We start from the raw sequence: 24308 nt of genomic DNA on the forward strand, positions 1-24308 counted from the left end.
CCTTTAAAATTTGCAGTAGGTTTCTCAGGCAGGGTTTTCCTTTCAGGAATCCATGCTGGCTTTGGCATCTCTTTGGCTTTGGCATGTGTCTCAGGTACTCCGTAATCTCATCCCTAAAAATCGATTCCAACAACTTCCCAAACCACTGATGTCAGGAATCCATGCTGGCTTTGGCATCTCTTGTCATGTGTCTCAGGTACTCCGTAATCTCATCCCTAAAAATCGCTTCCAACAACTTCCCAACCACTTTTGCCGGGCTAACAGGACTATAGCTTCCTTTCTTCTTCCTCCCTCCCTTCTTAAATTGCGGGTAACATTTGCAATTTACCAGTCATCTGGTACAATGCCAGAATCTGTCGTTTGCTGAAAGATCATCGTCAAGGCCTCTGCAGTCTCTCCAATTACTTCCTTCAGAACCCTAGGGTGCATTCCATCAGGTCCAGGAGATTTATCCACATTCAGACCATTATCTTCCTAAGCACCTCCTCAGTCGTAATTGTCACTTCCCTGATACTCTTGAATGTCTGATATACTACAGACATCTTCCACTGTGAAGACTGATGCAAACTACTCATTCAGTTCCACTGCCATCTCTGCATTTCTCATTACAATATCTCCAGCATCATTCTGTATTGGTCCTATATCTACCCTTGACTCTCTTTTACATTTTGTATACTTAAAAAAGCTTTTAGTATCCTCTTGGATATTAGTCCCATGCTTACTCGCATCATTCATCAGTTCCTTCTGAATGACCTTCCTAGATTTCTTCTGCAAGTTTTTAAAAGCCTGCAATCCTCTATCTTCCCATTAGCTCTGGCTTCCTTGTACACCGTCTTTTGCTTTTGCTTTGGCTCTGAATTCACTTGTCAGCCTTGCTCTTTTCAATGTTTTGGGTGATTTTCACTAATTTCAAAGGACTGTGCCTCAGACAGCTGGGCTGTTGCAATGCATCTCTAAAGTCTGACAGCAGAGTAAGGAGTGAATCTTCGATGGAGCAGAGTCAGAAACCAAAGAGTTGCCAGCCTGAGTCAGGGCTTTGGGGCTCCAGAAAGAGATGGGGCCTGGAGTTTACAAGGAGGAGGAAGATGAGGAATCAGACCAACAGGATGTCATTACAAATGAAAGATCAGAAACATTTGGAAACTGGTTGATCGAAAAAAAAGGTGGTTTATTTCTGCAAAATACTGGTGGAAATCAACAGATCAGGAAGCAAATGTGGAGAGGAATAAATAGACAACATTTAGGCCGAACCCCTTCAGCATGTCTGGACTGTGTACTCCTCTGCTTAGCTGCTGCATGCATTGCAGAGTTCCTCCTGCATTTTATGTGTATGTGTCTACATTTCCAGCAACAGCAGAATCTCTTGTGTTTCATATCTGCATTTTTAAGAATATTCTACTTTGGCATTAAACGCGCAGAAAGTTTGCTGATATTAATTGTATTCATTATGGGGGCTGCTTTCTGTGTTAAAAGAGCTGCTGAGTTTTCTATACACCAAAAAATTGATATGGACATGTAACTGGTGCCTGCAGAAACCTTTAATGGCACCTTGATTACCCAGAAAGCGCTGCGTTTGAAAAATTCGGCATCTTTGACGCCTGCGCTGAAGCCCCGATTGAATGCGCAGGCGTCAAAGATGCCGATGTTCCCGAATGTTGCGCATGCGCAGTTCACAAAAGGCCTCGGAAACTCGGCGCAGGTAAGAACGATTTTCTGGGTCAGCCTTTACAACACCGACTGAGGGACAATTGCAGTGAGTCCAGTCACTCGACCCTCAATCCCGGCACAGTCCTGCTCTCGTCCCTCTTTCTCAGCCCCACGATCCTTATTCGGGCCCCGGGGAGCTTCCGGCTGATGAGGGAATGGGAACCGATGTGTCTCTCAGACAGAGCTGAGCTCCAGCTATCTAAATGTAAGGATTGGGAACTCGGAGATAGGGCACAACAATCTTTTACATCAGCTGTTGAGAAAATCACATTTGTTTTAACTCCAATCCCAAACAGGAGAAAATCTGCAGATGCTGGAAATCCAAGCAACACACACAAACTGCCGGCGGAACTCAGCATTAGTACTCTTTTCCATAGATGCTGCCTGGCCTGCTGAGTTCCTCCAGTATTTTGTCTGTGTTGCTTTGTTCCACCTCCTCCTGGTCTGAACTTTTCTGCCCGTGAGAACATGTTTTGATTCATTCTCTCTGGGAAGGTAATTATATCAAACAGCTTTTTGCCCTGGGCAACGATTAGCTTTCACATCACAAATGTGCCAGATGTCTCCAATGAGACAGACTACTGCCCTTCCCTTCAGATTCATTGGCATTGCCATCAATGAGTTCACCTAGGGGAGGGTTCGGGGAAATATTTATGTACAATACAGAAACTGGTATTATCTGTGTCTATTGTGGAGATGCAAAAGTTGCTGGAGAATTTACAAGTGGGAAAAAGTGGAGTGATACTTGGATATGTGACTTTTTGAAGTGTAATTTAGCAAGAAAACCACATATGGACAAAGTGCAAAAGCTCTGGTGAGAAAATCCTTCATTACCCGTTACAGGCCTGTTACATAGGTTGTGTGAGAGTGCAGGTGAACTTGATCAGACCCAGAGGAGATCAAAGTTCCTATCGACAGTGATTTGCTATCTGTTAAAATGAATACCTCTCTATATAAAATTCACTGTGCACATGTTGACACTGGATTAAAAAAATGCACAATACAGGCTTCATGTGCACACTGGTCATTAGAAATTAGAGGGGACATTGGTGGGAAGATGGGGCGACCTCCATTGTCCCTGTTGCCCTCACCTACAAGATGTGCATCCAGATGCAGCTTGTAACCCTGCACTTAAGGAGTTGGAGCTGGAAATGGATGAATTCCGGATCATCCAAGGAGTTGGAGGAGGTGATAGATATGATATGAAGAGAGGTGAGTTACACCCAAGGTGCAGGACACAGGAAACTGGGTGAGAGTCAGGAAGGGGAATGAGGTTAAACAGCCCTCACAGAGTACTCTTGTGGTCAACCCCACAACAACAGGTAGACCACTTTAGAAACTGGTTGGGGGGGTGCATTACCTGGCAGAGGTCATTCAAGGGGTTGATAGAGGATTTGTTAGTTAGGGGAACAGAACAAGAGGGGACTAATACCTTTGTGGTAAGGCTTACTACAGCTAGTGTCGGGGGAGGGGGGGCTGATGTGGTTAAAATAAGTTGTAAGGGGAATGGGAGCCAGAATGAGAGCACAGATAGTGGAAAGGGTGAATTGAATTGAATTTATTACATACATCCTTCATATACATGAGGAGTAGAAATCTGTTGGTTATGTCTCCATCTAAATGTGCAATGTGTAATTTGTAGTAATTCATAATAAATAGTTTGCACTTAGGACAGTCAATATAACATAGAAATCAATTAATCAGTCTGATGGCCTGGTGGAAGATGATGTCCTGGAGCCTGCTGGTCCTTTTGCTGTGGTACTGTTTCCTGGATGGTAGCAGCAGGAACAGTTTGTGGTTGTGGTGAATTGGGTCCCCAGTATCCTTTGGGCCCTTCTTCCTCAGTACAGCTGTTCACTCTCTCAACAGCAAAGGGATTTACCCTGTCTCCATTCCTTCTGTAATCCACAACCAGCTCTTTAGTTTATATGACATTGAGGGAGAGGTTGTTTTCTTGACACCAGACAGATGTTGTTCAGACCTGTTAATTTGTAACAGCTTCCCAATATTTTTTGCTCTATTATTTACCCTCTCTTTGGCTTTTATGTTGGGTTTGGCTTCTCATTTCAGCCATGGTTGTGTCCTCCTGCCATTCTAATGCTTCACTGGGATGTATCTACCGTGCACCTCCCGAATTGTTCCCGGAAACTCCAGCCATTGCTGCTCCATCGACATTCCTACCAGTTTCCCCTTCCAATCAATTTTGTCCAGCTTCTCTGTCATAGAAACCTGGAGAAGTTCAGTGCAGAAACAGACCATTTGTCCATCTAGACAATGCTGAAAACATTTAAGCTGTCTGATGCAATGACCTGCACTGGGATGATAGCACTCCATACCCCTACCATCCAGCTGCCTATCCAAACTTCACTTAAATGGTGAAATCGAGCTCACATGCACCAGTGCTGGCATCTCATTCCACACTCTCACAGTCGATTCAGTGAAGAGCTTTCCCACATGTTCCCATTAAATTTTCACCTTCCTCACTTACCCATGACCTCTGGTTGTCATCCCACCCAACCTCAGTGGAAAAAACCTGCTGCATTTACCCTATCTGTACCTTCATAATTTTGCATACTTCCAACAAATCCTCAAAACAATGTATAGTTTCCTTGTTTATGCTTAGAGCCTTGTTTAGGTGCATAAGATGATGAGGGGCATTGATCAAGTGGATAGTCAGAGGCTTTTCCCAGGGCTGAAATGGCTAACAGGAGGGGGCATAGTTTTAAGGCGCTTGGAAATAGATACCGAGAGAAAGTCAGGGGTAAGTTTTTGCATAGAGAGTGGTGTGTGGGTGGAATGCACTGCCAGCAGCGGTGGTTGAGGCAGATACAATAGGGTCTTAGACAGGTACATGGAGCTTAGAAAATAGAGGGCTCTGCGCGAGGGAAACTCTAGGCAGTTTCTAGAGTAAGTTGCATGGTTGGCACAACATTGTGGGCTGAATGGTTTGGAATCTGCTGTGGATTTCAATGTTCTGTGTTGAACAGTGAAATAACTTTGGCTATCCTACAACCCTCTGATAACCACCCTCCCCCCACCCCCCATTCACTAAGGATGATTTGGTTATCTCTGCTAGGGGCCCGACAATTTCTGCACTTGCCTCCTGTAGGGTCCGAGGGAGCACCATGTCATGTCCTTTTCCACACTCCCATAGACCCTGTGTCCATCTCCTGAGAAAATAGAGATGAAAACATATTTAACATCTCCCCATCTGCTTTGGTTGCACACGTGGATTGCCATTCTGGTCTTCCAGAGGACCCACTTTGTGCCTTGTAATCCTTTTGCTCTTAATCTATCGCTGGAATCCCTGATGATTATCCTTCATCTTTTTTGCGACAGCAACCTCATGCCTTCTTTTAGTCATCCTGATTTATTTCTTATGTGTTCTCTTGCATTGCTTATACTCCGTAACAACCTACCTGCCTATCCCTGTTATACAACTCCATTTTGTGCTTCACCAGGGTCTCAATATTTCTTGAAATCCAAGGTTCCCTACAGTTTCTATCTTTACCTTTTATTCTGAGAAGCACATACCCACTTTGCACTTTCAAAATTTCACTTTGAAGGCCTGCCATTTACCAAGCACACCTTTGCCATAAAGGAGCCTGTCCCAGTCCACAGTTGCCAGATCCTAGTGTCATAATTCCAGGTGTTGATCCATGCCCTGAACACATCCGCCTTTCCTACGCTGCTCCTTACATTGAGATATGACAGTGAGAGTAGGAATGGAATTAGGTGGAGGATGAATGCGTGGTTGAGGGATTGGAGCAGGGGGCAGGGATTCAAGTTTCTGGATCATTGGGACCTCTTCTGGGGCAGGCGTGACCTGTTCAAGAAGGACGGGTTACACTTGAATCCTGGGGGGACCAATATCCTAGCGGGGAGGTTTGCTAGGGCTACAGGGCAGACTTTAAACTAGTAAGATGGGGGGGCGGAAATCAATTTGAGGAAACTATGGGAGAGGAGGTTAGTTCACCAGTAGAGCAAGTAAGTAGACAGTGTGTGAGGGAGGAAAGGCAGGTGATGGAGAAGGGATGCGCTCAGCCCGAAGTTGTAGGGGAGAAGAAAGAAAAGGATAATAAATTTGAATGCATTGCTAGGGATGAAAAGAGAGGAGGAGGTGGAGAGTATCTTAAATGTATCTATTTTAATGCTAGGAGCATTGTAAGAAAGGTGGATGAGCTTAAAGTGTGGATTGATACCTGGAATTATGATGTTGTAGCTATTAGTGAAACATGGTTGCAGGAAGGGTGTGATTGGCAACTAAATATTCCTGGATTTAGTTGCTTCAGGTGTGATAGAGTAGGAGGGGCCAGAGGAGGAGGTGTTGCATTGCTTGTCCGAGAAAATCTTATGGCGGTGCTTTGGAAGGATAGATTACAGAGCTCCTCTAGGGAGGCTATTTGGGTGGAATTGAGGAATGGTAAAGGTGTAGTAACACTGATAGGAGTGTATTATAGGCCACCTAATGGGGAGCGTGAGTTGGAAGAGCAAATGTGTAAGGAGATAGCAGATATTTGTAGTAAACACAAGGTGGTGATTGTGGGAGATTTTAATTTTCCACACATAGATTGGGAAGCTCATTCAGTAAAAGGGCTGGATGGTTTAGAGTTTGTGAAATGTGTGCAGGATAGTTTTTTGCAACAATACATAGAAGTACCGACTAGAGATGGGGCAGTGTTGGATCTCCTGTTAGGGAATGCGATAGGTCAGCTGACAGATGTATGTGTTGGGGAGCACTTCGGGTCCAGTGATCACAATAGCATTAGCTTCAATATAATTATGGAGAAGGACAGGACTGGACCTAGAGTTGAGATTTTTGATTGGAGAAAGGCTAACTTTGAGGAGATGTGCAGGGATTTAGAGAGAGTGGATTGGGTCAAGTTGTTTTATGGGAAGGATGTAATAGAGAAATGGAGGTCATTTAAGGGTGAAATTATGAGGGTACAGAATCTTTATGTTCCTGTTCGGTTGAAAGGAAAGGTTAAAGGTTTGAAAGCGCCATGGTTTTCAAGGGATATTAGAAACTTGGTTTGAAAAAAGAGGGATGTCTACAATAGATATAGGCAGCATGGAGTAAAGGAATTGCTCGAGGAATATAAAGAATGTAAAAGGAAACTTAAGAAAGAGATTAGAAAAGCTAAAAGAAGTTACGAGTTTGGTTTGGCAAATAAGGTGGAAGTAAATCTGAAAGGCTTCTACAGTTATATTAAAAGCAAGAGGATAGTGAGGGATAAAATTGGTCCCTTAGAGAATCAGGGTGGTCAGCTATGTGTGGAGCCGAGGGAGATGGGAGAGATTTTGAATGATTTCTTCTCTTCGGTATTCACTAAGGAGAAGGATATTGAATGGTGTAAGGTGTGGGAAACAAGTAAGGAAGTTATGGAACTTATGACAATTAAAGAGGTGGAAGTACTGGCGCTTTTAAGAAATTTAAAAGTGGATCAATCTCCGGGTCCTGACCGGATATTCCCCAGGACCTTGAGGGAAGTTTGTGTAGAGATAGCAGGAGCTCTGACGGAGATCTTTCAGATGTCATTAGAAACGGGGATTGTGCCGGAGGATTGGCGTATTGCTCATGTGGTTCCATTGTTTAAAAAGGGTTCTAGAAGTAAGCCTGGCAATTATAGACCTGTCAGTTTGACATCAGTGGTGGGTAAATTAATGGAAAGTATTCTTAGAGATAGTATTTATAATTATCTGGATAGACAGGATCTGATTAGGAGTAGCCAGCATGGATTTGTGCGTGGAAGGTCATGTTTGACAAACCTTATTGAATTTTTTGTAGTTACGAGGAATGTTGACGAGGGTAAGGCAGTGGATGTAGTCTATATGGACTTCAGCAAGGCCTTTGACAAAGTTCCACATGGAAGGTTAGTTAAGAAGGTTCAGTCGTTAGGTATTAATGCTGGAGTAATAAAATGGATTCAACAGTGGCTAGATGGGAGATGCCAGAGAGTAGTAGTGGATAATTGTTTATCGGGATGGAGGCCGGTGACTAGCGGGGTGCCTCAGGGATCTGTTTTGGGCCCAAATGTTGTTTGTAATATACATAAATGATCTGGATGATGGGGTGGTAAATTGGATTAGTAAGTATGCTGATGATACTAAGGTAGGAGGTGTTGTGGATAATGAGGTGGGTTTTCGAAGCTTGCAGGGAGATTTATGCCGGTTAGAAGAATGGGCTGAACGTTGGCAGATGGAGTTTAATGCTGAGAAGTGTGAGGTTCTACATTTTGGCAGGAATAATCCAAATAGAACATACAGGGTAAATGGTAGGGCATTGAGGAATGCAGTGGAACAGAGAGATCTAGGAATAACAGTGCATAGTTCCCTGAAGGTGGAGTCTCATGTAGATAGGGTGGTGAAGAAGGCTTTTGGAACGCTGACCTTTATAAATCAGAGCATTGAGTACAGAAGTTGGGATGTAATGTTAAAATTGTACAAGGCATTGGTAAGGCCAAATTTGGAATATTGTGTACAGTTCTGGTCACCGAATTATAGGAAAGATAGCAATAAATTAGAGAGAGTGCAGAGACGATTTACTAGGATGTTACCTGGGTTTCAGCACTTAAGTTACAGAGAAAGGTTGAACAAGTTAGGTCTCTATTCATTGGAGCGTAGAAGGTTGAGGGGGGATTTGATCGAGGTACTTAAAATGTTGAGAGGGATAGATAGAGTTGACGTGAATAGGCTGTTTCCATTGAGAGTAGGGGAGATTCAAACGAGAGGACATGATTTGAGAGTTAGGGGGCAAAAGTTTAAGGGAAACATGAGGGGGTATTTCTTTACTCAGAGAGTGATAGCTGTGCGGAATGAGCTTCCTGTAGAAGTAGTAGAGGCCAGTTCAGTTGTGTCATTTAAGGTAAAATTGGATAGGTATATGGACAGGAAAGGAGTGGAGGGTTATGGGCTGAGTGCGGGTAGGTGGGACTAGGTGAGATTAAGAGTTAGGCACGGACTAGGAGGGCCGGAATGGCCTGTTTCCGTGCTGTGATTGTTATATGGTTATATACAGGGCTCAGCATATTCACTGCAACATGCTCAACGTTTTTCATTCCTGACCTTGTCTGAGGTCTGAACAACATCTGTCTCCACAACCTCTCCTCTATCTGTTCTGTCATTCCCCCTGCAACTTTAGTTTACCCACCCCCCCCATGCCCCACCCCCCACCATGCAGCTCTATCACCCCTTTGGCTTTCATCTCCCAGATCAATAAAAAGGAGGTGCATACCAGGTACAGGCAGATAGGAACAAATGGGCTACTTATGAGATACAGGAAATTCAAGTGAACACTGATGAAAGAAGGCATGAGGTTGCCCCAGCAGACAAGGTGAAGGAGAATCCTCATGGATTCTGCAGATATGTTAAGTGGAAAAAGATTTCAAGGGAAAAAATTAATCCTTTGCAAAATTAGAATGGTAATCCGTATGAGGAGACAAAATAGATGGGGGAGATTTTTTCTGCATTCGTATTTACTCAGGAGGTGGACACAGAGTCTATAGAAGTGAGGCAAAGCAGCATCAACTTCATGGACCCTGTACAGATTACAGAGGTGGAGGTGTTTGCCGTCTGAAGGCAAATTGCCATGGATAAATCCCCAGGGCCTGACAAATTGTTCCCTCGGACCCTTTGGAAGACAAGTGCAGAAGTTGTCGGGGCCCAAGCACAGATATTTAAATCATCCTTAGTGACAGGTGAGGTACTGGAGGATTGGAGGACAACGAATGTTGTTCCGCTGTTCAAGAAAGGCTCTAAAAATAAACTAAGAAATTGTACATTGGTGTGCTTGACATCAGTAGGGGGAAAGTTATTGGAACTTATGTGCAGGAAATGGATATATAAGTATTTGGATAGATGTGAATTGATTAAGGATAGACAACATGGCTTTGTGCTTGGTAGTTCATGGCTCACCAATCTTATAGAGTTTCTCGAAGTTATCAGGAAATTGGATGAAGGCAAGTCAGTGGATGTTGTCTACATGGACTTCGGCAAGGCACTTGACAAAGTCTCATATGGGAGGTTGGTCAAGAAGGTTCAGTCACTCAGCATTCAAGATGAGATAGTAAATTGGACGAGACACTGGCTTTGGGAGAAGCCAGAGTATGGTAGCAGATGGTTGCCTCTCTGACTGGAGGCCTGTGACTAGTTGTGTGTCATAGGGATCAGTGCTTGATCTGTTGTTGTTTGTCTTCTATATCAGTAATCTGGATGATAGTGTGGTTAACTGGATCAGTAAATTTGTGGATGACACCAAGATTGGGGTGTAGTGGACAGCGAGGAAGACTATCATGGCTTACAGTGCGACCTGGACCAGCTGGAAAAATGGTTTGAGAAATGGAAAATGGAATTTAATTCAGACAAGTGTGAGGTGTTGCACTTTGGTAGGACCTACCACTGTAGGTCTTATACAGTGACTGGTTGGGCACTGAGGAGTGTTGTAGAGGAAAGGGACCTGGGAATACAAGTCTGTAATTCACTAAAAGTGGTATCACAGTTAGGTAGAGACGGAAAGAAAGATTTCAGCCCATTGGCCTTCATGAACCAAAGCACTGACAACAGTAGATAGATGAAAGTTGTAAAAGAGGTTCCGAGAGTTCAGAGAAAATTCACAAGGATTTTGCCAGGTCTGGAGGACTTGGGTTACAAGGAAAGATTGAACAGGTTAGGACTTTATTCCTTGGAATGTAGAAGATTGAGGGGAGATTTGATTGTGATAGAGGGGCATAGATAAAATGCAAGTTGGCTTTTACCACGGAGATGGTGTGGAACTACAACCAGAGGCCATGGGTTAAGGGTGAAAGGTGAAATGTTAAGGGGAACATGAGGGGAAACTTCTTCACACAGATGGTCATCTGGGTGTGGAATGAACAGCCAACACAAATGGTGAATGCGAGCTGGATTTCAACATTTAAGGAGTTTTGTGTAGGTACCTGAATGGTTGGGGTGTGGGAGTGGGGAGTTTAAATAGTTTAGCACAAGCTAGATAGCCCAAAGGGCCTGTTTCTTTGTTGGTACTTTTCTGCAAGAACCTTTAACAGCTGTGCGGACCAACCATTCATCTCAGCAAGAAATTTTTATAAGGCATTAAAATTGTGGCACTTTAAGTTAATAATACATATAAGAAAATCCCAGCTGCACGTCAAGAAAGACTATTTGTGTGAGAATTTTTCAGTTACTGTGTGGCCAGGCACCCATGCAGCTCAGCAGGAACAGGGAATAATACCAATGGAGGGAGCCAAACTGAGCCAAGGCACAAACTGGAGACCACAGAAATGCCCCATTCCTATAGAAACAAGAAGAGCATCAGGGAATTGATGGTTATTTCAGATACCAGCACTGTGCCCAGTTAGAAGATGATTTCTCTGTGCAACTTGGGTGGAACCTCACTGTAACAGTGTGATGCTGGATCAAACCTTGGCAACTCAAACCTTGGCAATCTCATCCGAAGTGTTGACCTACACCCATTGATGGATTTTGTAAATCTTTTTACAGGTTAAAAACGAGAAGGAATTTGTCTCCCGGAAGCTCAGACATGGCACACCAGTTTTCCTGTCTCTGTCTAGATATTTAAGAAGTGAAGCAAGGGATTCAATCGACCATCCTACCTGATCAGACTACGGGGCAGGATTCACTCAGTCATTTGACCAACTGGCACACCCGTCATTTTACACAGGGGAGAGCCCATTCTTCTGCTCAGACATTGGGAATGGATTCAGACAGTCATCTCAACTGAAGGTACATCAGCAAGTTCACACTGAGCAAGGTCATTCACCTGTTCTGTGTGTAAGAAAGCACTTAGTCTGTCATCCCACCTGTGGACACACCAGTCAGAAACTGGTCATCTGCTGATTTTCTGGGAAAGGATTCACTCTGTCATCTGACCTGATGGCACACCAGCGAGTTCAGACCGGGGTGCGGCCGTTCACTTGCTCGGACTGTGGGATGAGATTCACTCGGTAATCCACCCTACAGAGACACCAGAAAGTTCACACTGGGGAGAAGCCGTTCACCTGCTCAGTCTGTGGGAAGGGATTCACTGAATCATCTAAACTGAAGGTACATCAGCGAGTTCACACTGGGGAGAAACCGTTCACCTGCTCAGTCTGTGGGAAGGGATTCACTGAATCATCTAAACTGAAGGTACATCAGCGAGTTCACACTGGGGAGAAACCGTTCACCTGCTCAGTCTGTGGGAAGAAATTCACTTTGTCATCCAGCCTGCAGAGACATCAGTCAGTTCACACTGGGGAGAAACCGTTCACCTGCTCAGTCTGTGGGAAGGGATTCACTCGGTCATCTCACCTACTGAGACACCAGCATGTTCACACCGGGGAGTGGCCGTTTACCTGCTCAGACTGTGGGAAGGGATTCACTTGGTCATCCCACCTACAGATACATCAGCGAGTTCACACTGGAGAGAGGCCGTTCACCTGCTCTGTCTGTGGGATCGGATTCACTCAGTCATCCACCCTGCAGAGACACCAGAAAGTTCACACTGGGGTGAAGCCGTTCACCTGCTCAGTCTGTGGGAAGGGATTCACTGAATCATCTAAACTGAAGGTACATCAGCGAGTTCACACTGGGGAGAAGACGTTCATCTGCTCAGACTGTGGGAAGGGATTCACTCGGTCATTTGACCTAATGGCTCACCAGCGAGTTCACACCGGGGAGCGTCCGTTCACCTGCTCAGACTGTGGGAAGGGATTCATCAACTCTTCCAGCCTACTGACACACCAGCGAGTTCACACTGGGGAGAAGCTGTTCAACTGCTCGGACTGTGGGAAGGGATTCATCAACTCTTCCAGCCTACTGACACACCAGCGAGTTCACACTGGGGAGAAGCTGTTCAACTGCTCAGTCTGTGAGAAGAGATTCATCAACTCTTCCACCCTACTGAGACACCAGCGAGTTCACACTGGGGAGAAGCCATTCACCTGCTCAGAATGTGGGAAGAGATTCACTGATTCAGCCACCCTACAGAGACACCAGAATGTTCACACTGGGGAGAAGCCGTTCACCTGCTCAGTCTGTGGGAAGGGATTCACTGAATCATCTAAACTGAAGGTACATCAGCGAGTTCACACTGGGGAGAAACCGTTCACCTGCTCAGTCTGTGGGAAGAAATTCACTTTGTCATCCAGCCTGCAGAGACAGCAGTCAGTTCACACCGGGGAGAAACCGTTCACCTGCTCAGTCTGTGGGAAGGGATTCACTGGATCATCTAAACTGAAGGTACATCAGCGAGTTCACACTGGGGAGAAACCGTTCACCTGCTCAGTCTGTGGGAAGAAATTCACTTTGTCGTTCAGCCTGCAGAGACATCAGTCAGTTCACACTGAGGAGAAACCGTTCACCTGCTCTGTCTGTGGGAAGGGATTCACTTTGTCATCCAGCCTGCAGAGACATCAGTCAGTTCACACCGGGGAGAAACCGTTCACCTGCTCAGTCTGTGGGAAGGGATTCACTCAGTCATCCAACCTGCTGAGTCATCAGTCAGTTCACACTGAGGAGAAACCGTTCACCTGCTCAGTCTGTGGGAAGTGATTCACTTTGTCATCCAACCTGCAGAGACATCAGTCAGTTCACACCGGGGAGAAACCGTTCACCTGCTCAGTGTGTGGGAAGGGATTCACTCAGTCATCCAACCTGCTGAGTCATCAGTCAGTTCACACTGGGGAGAAGCCGTTCACCTGCTCAGTCTGTGGGAAGGGATTCACTGAATCATCTAAACTGAAGGTACATCAGCGAGTTCACACTGGGGAGAAACCATTCACCTGCTCAGTCTGTGGGAAGGGATTCACTTACTCATCCAGCCTGCAGGGACATCAGTCAGTTCACACTGGGGAGAAACCGTTCACCTGCTCAGTGTGTGGGAAGAAATTCATTTTGTCATCCAGCCTGCAGAGACATCAGTCAGTTCACACCGGGGAGAAACCGTTCACCTGCTCAGTGTGTGGGAATGGATTCACTGAATCATCTAAACTGAAGGTACATCAGCGAGTTCACACTGGGGAGAAACCATTCACCTGCTCATTCTGTGGGAAGGGATTCACTCAGTCATCTAACCTACTGACACACCAGCGAGTTCACACTGGGGAGAAGCCATTCACCTGCTCAGAATGTGGGAAGGGATTCACTCAGCCATCTAACCTACTGAGACACCAGCGAGTTCACACTGGGGAGAAGCCTTTAACCTGCTCAGAATGTGGGAAGGGATTCACTCAGTCATCCAGCCTGCAGAAACATCAGCGAGTTCACACTGGGGAGAAACCGTTCACCTGCTCAGTCTGTGGAAAGGGATTCACTTCGTCATCCAACCTGCAGAAACATTAGCGAGTTCACACTGGGGAGAAACCGTTCACCTGCTCAGTCTGTGGAAAGGGATTCACTTCGTCATCCAACCTGCTGAGTCATCAGTCAGTTCACACTGAGGAGAAACCGTTCACCTGCTCAGTCTGTGGAAAGGGATTCACTCGGTCATCTAAACTGAAGGTACATCATCGAGTTCACACTGGGGAGAAACCGTTCACCTGCTCAGTCTGTGGAAAGGGATTCACTCGGTCATCTAAACTGAAGGTACATCATCAAGTTCACACTGGGGAGAAACCGTTCACCTGCTCAGTCTGTGGGAAGGGATTCACTCGGTCATCTAAACTGAAGGTACATCATCGAGTTCACACTGGGGAGAAACTGTTCACCTGCTCAGTCTGTGGGAAGGGATTCACTCAGTCCTCCACCCTACAGAAACACCAGTCAGTTCACACATTTTGAACTATTCACCTGCTCAGAATGTTGGAAAGGATTCATTCAGTCATCCCAACTACTGGCACACCAGTCAGTTCACATTCTTATTAATTCCTTACTTTTGCTTGCTGAGGACATTCATTTTAAGAGAGCGAGTGATTAAGAAGGCAAATCAGTCGGGCTTGCAGCTTGTTTACATCGCTCACAGCTTGTTTAGTTTTAACCGAGGACTCAGACACTCAGAGTCAGATGGAGATGAAGGAGGAAAAATGGAAGGATCGAAACCAGGGAACTAGTAGCCAAGGGTCACTGTTTAGAGCTTTCCTATGCCCACAAGGGTGGGTTAAGTGTTGATTCACCATACATCGAATGTGTGGTTATCACCTCATTTGATCCATAGGTGTGGATCGGATTTGGGGTATCCTGTGAAGACTACTTATGTGTTAACGCTTGGCTGGGTGTGGTGTGATAATTCACTTGAAGGCGATACCCATTGTGACAAGTCACTTTCGGTGATAATTCGTATGTGGATTTGAAACGATGAAGCATAAAATCTACAGCAACTGTTCTCTCGTTTCACCACAATGGAACCTTTGGAAATCGACGTAATTGCCTTCTCTCGACATTTACCCTGGATTACAAATATCTCTCTCTCATCACCTATTCCGTGGATGAACTGAACTTCCATACTTTACCATCTCAAGACTCTAAGCCTTGTTTCCCCCGAGCTCAATAGTTTGGGAGTTATATTTTGTTATGCCTGTGCCCCAACTCTGAGGGGCTGAAGGGTACAAAGTAGCCCCCACCTTTTTGAGAATCGCAAGATCGCTATTAATTCAGGTCAGGAGACGCAGGAAATGAGAGAAAGACACGCAGAATCCACATGGGGTTTGGAACGTCCTGGCCCCTCAGCGATACAAAGCCACGGGAAATGGCCATTGTCTCTTGGAGACGGAATTGTGTATTGAGTGCTGTACTATTTATTTGAAGCCCTCAGGGAATGAGCCGAGGGGGCTGGCTGAGAGATTGCATCATCCCAACCTGATTGACATCTGAGACCCCATGAGTAAGGATAAAAGAGGGTCTGGGGAACAACCCCTTTAGACGCACCAGGAGAAACGATAGAAATCCCGTGACAGCGTTTAATAGCGACTGCCGGTGGTGACTTGTATGTGTGTCCATCCTTGCTCGGATGACGAGTTTTCCACGGAACGGCTTAGCTAAAGGACCGACTACAAAAACAGAACTCTCGAAGGATCGACATCATAAAAAGGAAAGCAGGCAAGTTTAAAACACCTGTCTCTCTTGACTCCAACAAAAGGCTGCAGCCTGCATGAACTTGAGTGACTTTTATATTTCCATCGGACAATACATTATCCCCTACACAACGATAGAGTTATTTCTTATTGATTATTATTATACCCGCGCTTTTAGATTTAGTATTGATGACGTATATATCTGTATGTTTGCATTGAGATTATTTTTGTGTATTTTTATCAATAAATACTGTTAAAAATAGTACCATCAGACTTCAACGGACCTCTCTATCTTTGCTGGTAAGTGACCCAGTTTTGGGGTACGTAACAATTTACACACATATATACACATAAAACTGTTAACTTTTGTTTATCTTGCTTAATTTACTTTATTATAAGTAAATACTAATAAAGATAGTGGTTTTAACATCAAAACTAGGCTCCAGGAGTAGTCTATTGTTGCTGGTTAATTTCTAAAGCTTTAGTTTCTAAATATTTGTTCATAACAAAATTGGGGCCTGCATCTGGGATATGAACAAATTTGAGGGCGTATTGATTAATTAATTATTGATTTCATTGGGGAAATCCCTTTTGATTTATTTGTGTGTGCAAAATCAGCAGCAATGGATGTTGATAAATGTCTGGAAGCACCAACCTCTGAGGCATTAGAGGACGCCAGAAGGATCATGTTGTTGTGTATTGTGAAAAGGTTTAAACTTGCTAAGGTGAAATTGACAATCAGGAAGGCACAGATGCAGAGGATTAGATAGATAGATAGATAGATAGATACTTTATTCATCCCCATGGGGAAATTCAACATTTTTTCCAATGTCCCATACACTTGTTGTACATACAATACTTAACTCAGTAATAATATGATATGCATCTAAATCACTAACTCAAAAAGCATTAATAATAGCTTTAAAAAAAAAGTTCTTAAGTCCTGGCAGTTGAATTGTAAAGCCTAATGGCATTGGGGAGTATTGACCTCTTCATCCTGTCTGAGGAGCATTGCATCGACAGTAACCTGTCGCTGAAACTGCTTCTCTGTCTCTGGATGGTGCTATGTAGAGGATGTTCAGGGTTTTCCATAATTGACCGTAGCCTACTCAGCGCCCTTCGCTCAGCTACCGATGTTAAACTCTCCAGTACTTTGCCCACGACAGAGCCCGCCTTCCTTATCAGCTTATTAAGACGTGAGGCGTCCTTCTTCTTAATGCTTCCTCCCCAACACGCCACCACAAAGAAGAGGGCGCTCTCAACAACTGACCTATAGAACATCATCAGCATCTCACTGCAGACATTGAATGACGCCAACCTTCTAAGGAAGTACAGTCGACTCTGTGCCTTCCTGCACAAGGCATCTGTGTTGGCAGTCCAGTCTAGCTTCTCGTCCAACTGTACTCCCAGATACTTGTAGGTCTTAACCTGCTCCACATATTCTCCATTAATGATCACTGGCTCCATATGAGGCCTAGATCTCCTAAAGTCCACCACCATCTCCTTGGTCTTGGTGACATTGAGACGCAGGTAGTTTGAGTTGCACCATATCACAAAGTCCTGTATCAGTTTCCTATACTCCTCCTCCTGTCCATTCCTGACACACCCCACTATGGCCGTGTCATCAGCGAACTTCTGCACATGGCAGGACTCCGAGTTATATTGGAAGTCAGATGTGTACAGGGTGAACAGGACCGGAGAGAGTACGGTTCCCTGTGGCGCTCCTGTGCTGCTGACCACTGTGTCAGACCTACAGTCTCCCAACCGCACATACTGAGGTCTATCTCTCAAGTAGTCCACTATCCAATCCACCATGTGAGAGTCTACTCCCATCTCCGTTAGTTTGTGCTTTAAGATCTTGGGCTGGATGGTGTTAAAGGCACTAGAGAAGTCAAGGAATGTAATCCTCACAGCACAACTGACCCCATCTAGGTGAGAGAGTGATTTTTGCAGCAAATACGTGATAGCATCCTCCACTCCCACCTTCTCCTTATACGCAAACTGAAGCGGATCCCGGGCGTGCCTGGTTTGTGGCCTCAGATTCTGTATTATCAGCCGCTCCTTGGTCTTCATCACGTGCGACGTCAAGGCAACAGGTCTGAAGTCATTCAACTCCTTTGGTTGTGGTTTCTTCGGTACCGGGACAATACAAGATGTTTTCCACTGTCTGGGTACTCTTCTCTGATCTAGACTCATGTTGAAGATGCGCTGTAGTGGTTCTCCCAGTTCAGTTGCACAGGCCCTCAGTAATCGTGGGGAAACTCCATCCGGTCCAGCCGCCTTGCTGGTACAGATCTTCCTCAGTTGACCTTCCACCTGTGCAGCCGTAAACCTGGGCGTGGGCCAGGTCTCCTGTGAGTGGATATTTTCCTGTCAGGGAAGTAAGCCTGGTGTGGAGTTCTGCAGTGAGGGTGAGATTGTGCTGTCGAACCTATTGAAGAAGCTGAACATCATGTATCTGAGGTGTGTTTAAAGTGGAGGAGTTGGAGGTGTTTCCTGAAAGTAAACCTAGTGAGCTTGAGCTCCATTACAAGTTAGAAAAATTAAAGATGGAGCCTGCGGAAAGGCAGAGGCAGTTTGAGGCTAGAGAGGCAGAAAAACAGAGGGAGGAAGCAGAAAGACAGAGGGTGTTCGAGCTGGAAAACATAGAGAGATTGCAGAAAAGGGGTCTAGCGTTAGACTCTGGTGATAAGTTTGAGGACAGTCGGGAAGTTAAATTGGTACCTCCACTTGACGAGGCAGAGGTTGATAAATACTTTCAGCATTTTGAGATGGTTGCTCGGAGTTTAAAGTGGCCAAAAAAGGGTTGGCCTATTCTCTTACAATGTGTAATTGAGGGGAAGGCTCAGCAAGCCTATTCTGCTTTGACAGTTGATGAAGCAGCTGATTATGACATAGTGAAACAGGTTATGCTCAAACTTACAAGTTGGTCCCAGAATCATACAGGCAAAAGTTTAGAAATTCAAGGAAATCTGTGAACCAGACTTATATGGAATTTTCTTGTGAGAAGTTTGTGTTTTGGCTGGTGCAGATATAAAAATATAAATGATAATTTTAACAGCTTGAAAGAGTTGGTTGTAATTGAAGAATTCAAAAGGTGCGTCCCTGATGACATAAAGACGTATTTAGATGAAAAAGATGCTGCTACATTGCAGGAGTCTGCTAGATTAGCAGATGAGTTCGCTTTAACTCATAATGTTAAATTTACCCAGAATAAGAGTTTCCAAAAAGAGTAGCAGGGATCACTAGGGTAAACCAGAAATTAAAGCTGGGACTAGTGACACGAGTAAGGATGTAGGGAAGCAGTTGAAGGAGAAATATTCAGGTCTTACTTGTTACTATTGTAAGAAGTTGCTCATATGATGGCTAACTGTTCTATCCTGAAGAAGAAAAAGAAAAAGGAGGCAGTCCCAAATGCCTGTGTTCAGTATGTTGAAGCACCTATAACCCCACAGGGTTCTGAACATTCTGTTGAGACTCAGTTAAGGACTGAGAGGTCTGACCGAGTTAAGAAGGTATTTGATTATTTTATGTCTGATGAGTTTGTATTAGTAAAGGAAGGGTCTACGAAGGTACCAGTGAAAATTCTTCAAGATGCTGAGGCTTCTCAGTCACTTATATGAGACAGCGTTCTAAAGTTTGGTGATGAGACTGACACTGGTGAGGTAAATCTTATTAAATGTATTGGGGGCGGCGTGGTTTTTGTGCCATTGCCCAAGGTACCTTTACAGTCAGGGTTGGTTTCCAGACCTGTTAAGATCAGATTGTGCTCCAGTTTACTGGTGGAAGATGTTACTTTGCTGTTAGGGAATGACCTGGCAGATGGTAAAGTTGTTCCTGTAGTGCAGTTGACAACTAAACCAACCACTGACGACCCACAGATGGATGTTAACATTTATCCTTCCTGCGCAGTAACTCACAGTATGGCTAAAAAGTCTGCCGACGCAGACAGTTCTGTGCAGCATGATTCTGATACCAGTGATAGCCAAAATTGGGATTCAAATTATGCTGACTTGTCAGGGACTTTTCTGTCGTCATTGTTTCAACAGGATTCATGTAGACAGTCTGATGAGAAAGACTTATCCCTGTCTCGGAAGGAGTTTATAGCAGAACAGAACCGAGACCCTGAGATTGAAGCTTTAAAAGAAACAGCTCTCTCTGATGATGAGATTAAGAAAGTGCCAGTCGGGTATTATCCCAAGGATGGAGTGTTAATGAGGAAGTGGATGCCACCTGCTACACCTGTGAGTGAGAAATGGGCAATTGTTCACCAATTTGTAGTTCCTAAATTTTCAGTCCTGTAAACTTTAACTTCGCCCCACAGTATGTCCTTAGGTGGCCATTTTGGAGTGAATTAAACTGTAAAAAGGATTATGAACGAACTTTACTGGCCTAATTTGAGGAAAGATGTTGTGACCTTTTGCAGAGCCTGTCACACTTGTCAAGTTGTGGATAAACCTAATCAGGTCACCCCAGTGGCCCCACTCCGGCCTATACCTGCATTCAGTGAACCCTTTTCCAAAGTTATAGTGGATTGTATTGGCCCATTGGCAAAGACTAAAGCTGGCCATCGGTATTTGCTAACTATTATGAGTACCTCATCCAGATTCCCAGAGGCAAAACCTCTCAGGAATATTAAAGCTCAAACTGTGACAAAGGCTCTTACTAAGTTTTTTTACTCTATTTGGTTTGCCTAAAGCAATCCAGACTGATCAAGGAAGTAATTTTACATCTGGTTTATTCCAGCAGGTGGTTTATGAACTGGGAGCTAAATGAATTACATCATCTGCATACCATCCGGAATCACAAGGGGCTTTAGATAGATTTCATTCCACCCTCAAAACAATGAATAAGACATACTGTGTTGAAAATGGAAAATACTGGGATGAAGGAATATATTTGTTTTTGTTCACAGTAAGAGAGTCAGTACAGGAATCACTGGGCTTTAGTCCATTTGAATTTGTATTTGGTCACTGCGTGAGGGGACCTTTGACCTTGTTAAAGGAACAGTGGATTGATGGGATGTACATGTTAACTTCTTAGACTATGTTTTGAAGTTCAAAAACAAACTACACCAGTCCTGTAGCCTAGCAAGACAAAACTTATAGATTTCTCAAAGCAAAATGAAGTTTTGGTTTGATAAGCAGGCTTGTGAAAGAAAATACCAGGTGGGGGGTGAGGTGGTTGCCTTATTTCCAATGTGGATGAATCCAGTTAAGGCGAAATTCAGTGGACCGTATGAAACAGTCTCTCGTTAATGATGTGAATTATGTTATTAAGACACCCGACCGATGCAAACCAACACAGGTGCTACACATAAATATGATACAGACTTATTTTGACAAGCAGGCACCATCTGTGGGTTTTATTATCAAAACATATGAATCTGGCAACCCTGAGAATGAAACAATTAACTCATCTGAGACTTTTCACAAGCCAAACACGGTCCCAGTTAGGCTAATGAACTCGGTTGTTCAAGAAAACATTGATAATAAGTTGGCTCATCTGCAGCCAAAGCAACAACAACAGCTGAAGAAATTAATTCTGAAGTTTAAAGGTTTATTTCCCAATGTTCCCAAGCAAACCGCGGTCTCAGTACACGACGTAGATTTCGGACCAGCCAAACTGATTAAACAACACCCATATTGCATGAAGGTAGAAAAGTGTAAATTGGTTGAGCAAGAAATTGAATATATGCTGAACAATGGTATTATTAGACCTGTGATTATGGACTGTGCCTCCAAGAACCATGTCTGTAAAAGAGAGAGAGAGAAGAGCACAAGCAGCTTGTTACAGAGACAGATAGAGCGGAGGGCCTGCATGATGGACAGCTGGTGTTCAGCACAATGGTATTTAAAGGAGTGTTGCTGTTTGTTTCATAGGACAGGCAGACACACGAAGGCTAGTGGGAAGAGTTGTCACTGAAGTTTTAAATGCCCACGGGGGGTGGGGGGAGGAGGTTGAGGATCAGTTAAGAGGAATCAGTCTGTGACTATTAGTGCGTGTAAGAGCGACCCTGTGAAATCTGCTAGAAACCCTTGCCTGGGTTGGTAGACTGTCACTTGAAGACGGTGCTCTTAAGTTGGTCATGTTTGGCTAACTTGGAAGATTTGGAGGACATCGGAAGAGGGTCGACAACACCTGTTTGGATGCCAGATCTCTCACTCACTTCAATCCCGTGAACTGAACTAAATATCCTTACCACACCAGCGTAAGACTGCATCATTTACCAGCTAAGTTTGGAAAATATATATTTACACCTATATATGCATAACACTGCTAGATTTTGCACTGATTATGGAAAGGTAAATGAAGTAACAAAAACAGATGCATATCCTATCCGTAGGTTGGACGATTACATCGATAAGGCTGGAAAAGCTAAATTTCTTACAAAGATTGATCTGTTGAAAGGGTATAGGTGTGTTCCATTGACGGACAAAGGTAGAGAAATGTCTGTGTTTGTGACACCTTCTGGGTTGTACGAATACAATGTTTTGCCCTTTGGAATGAAAAATGCTCTAGGAACATTCCGGAGAATGATTGATTCTGTAATTCGAGGGTTGGAACACACAGATACCTATACTAATGACGTAGTCACAGGGAGTGACACTTGGAATGACCGTATCTCTGCAGTAGAAAAGCTGTTTGACAGGCTTTCCCAGGCCAGACTTACAGTTAACTTACCTAAGAGTGAATTTGGCCATGTCACTGTGACATATCTCGGCAATGTTGTAGGTCAAGGCAAATTGGTTCCTGTTCAGGCAAAAGTCCAGGCAATTTTCTGAATTTTCTATTTCGACTGGTAACAAGGCTCTTGGAAGGTTTCTGGGAATGGTTGGATATTATTGTAAGTTCTTTAAGAACTTTGCTGGTATCGCTCTTCCGCTAACTAATCTCCTGAAGAAGGGTGAAAAGTTTGTTTGGACCGAGCCTTGTCAGAAGATTGATTGAAAGTTATTATTTGAGATTAGGCCAATCAGTGTAGTGTCGTCAACAAATTTAATTCGCAGATTGGAGCTGTGAGTGGCGACACAAGTCATGGGTGCACAGAGAGTAAAGGAGGAAGCCAGGGAGACAACCCTGTGGGGTATGTGTGCTGAGGGTCAGAGAGACAGAAGTGAGGGAGTCCACACTTAGCACCTGCTGGCGATCTGACAGGAAGACCAGGATCCAGCTACACAAGACAGGGTGAAGGCCGAGGTCTCTGAGCTTCTTGTTGAAACTTCACGCCTTGGTATGGCTACTGCTCTGGCCATGACTGAAAGGAACTGCAGAGAGCTTTGGAGAACAGAGAACATCAGAGAAACAAGCCTCCCCTCCATGGACTCTTCCTACACTTCCCCTGCCTCGGAAATGCAGGATAAGAACTCAAAGATCCTCACAATCTGGACATTCTTGCAGCCAACCTGCTCTCCCTTCAAGGAAGCTATACAAAAGCCTTAAAGTGCATACCAGAAGGCTCAAGGTCGGCTTCCTGTCTGTGGTTATAAGCCAAATGTATGATAAAATGGACTCGAGCTCACAATGTAACTTGACATGACACTGCACCATATGTCTATCTGCACTGCAATTTCTCTGCAGCCATAATGCTTTGTTACAGTTATTGTCTTGTCGTATATCAACTCAATGTACTGTTGTATTGTATTGATCTGTGTGGATGGTACATCAGGCAAATTTTTCACTGTAGTTCAGTACATGATGATAATAACAATATCCCCATTTTAATTGTGTGGAAAGATTAGACAGACTGAGCTTCTGCTTTGGAATCACAGAAGGAAAATTAACTGTTGCCTTTTCTGAGGAATGCAAATAAATAGAAAAGGCTTCAATCTCGCATTACAATCTGCGGTAACTGGGATCAGGTGACCGGTGGTGGGTCTCCAATATCAGAATCAGGTTTAATAGCACCAGCATATGTCATGAAATTTGTTGTCTCTGCAGCAGCAGTAGAACCTAACTCATAACAATAGATATTGACAATTGTGAGTTAAAATAAGAATATACATATTAAAAGGTTAAATTATATAAGTAGTACAAAAAATGTAATAAACTATTTTAATAGTGTGGAACTATTTGACTGACTGGGTTGTTGCTTTGGAAATTCTGGAGTGAAGCTTCGCTGAACTGTACACATTTATGAGAAGCTGAGATAAATCAAAAGGCTAAATTCTCACATAAATGGGTCACACATCCAGAAACATCGGCTGCACTTCAGCAGGTAAAACAGTGGAATGAAACATGCTGAACGTATTGCAGAAAAAAACATTGTCCACCCACCATGAGAGGAAGTGACAGATCTGGATCTCACTGCCTTGTCTGTACGGGTGAAAGATGAAGCTACACATACACGTAGAGCAGTGACCCACAGATGCTGCAGAGAAACGTGAACAGGAAACGGGATCAGGTGGCGGTTGGAGGGTCAACCACCTGAACCAGTGACTCTGCTCCTCACCCTCACACGCTGCCCGACCCATTGACCGCATTTCCCACATTATTTCATATTTACACCAGATACATATTTCGTTCTTCCCTCCATGTCTTCCCCATCCCTTTCCCTCCACCTCCAGGTCACAAAGTCATGGGCTCGATTCACATCCC

General features: G+C 44.3%; 1 long non-coding RNA gene and 1 pseudogene across 1 annotated transcript; both read left to right on the plus strand.

Annotated features, from left to right (window-relative positions):
* The first annotated feature begins 1654 nt into the window (after positions 1-1654).
* LOC140723204 (uncharacterized) lies at positions 1655-23779 on the plus strand. Its single transcript, XR_012097831.1, has 2 exons — positions 1655-1699; positions 19760-23779. It is a non-coding gene; the product is annotated as an uncharacterized lncRNA (long non-coding RNA).
* Positions 11596-15975, plus strand: LOC140723192 (uncharacterized; annotated as a pseudogene).
* Positions 23780-24308: the final 529 nt, after the last annotated feature.

The sequence above is a fragment of the Hemitrygon akajei genome, unplaced genomic scaffold (genome assembly GCF_048418815.1).
Source record: "Hemitrygon akajei unplaced genomic scaffold, sHemAka1.3 Scf000104, whole genome shotgun sequence".
NCBI classification, from domain to species: domain Eukaryota; kingdom Metazoa; phylum Chordata; class Chondrichthyes; order Myliobatiformes; family Dasyatidae; genus Hemitrygon; species Hemitrygon akajei.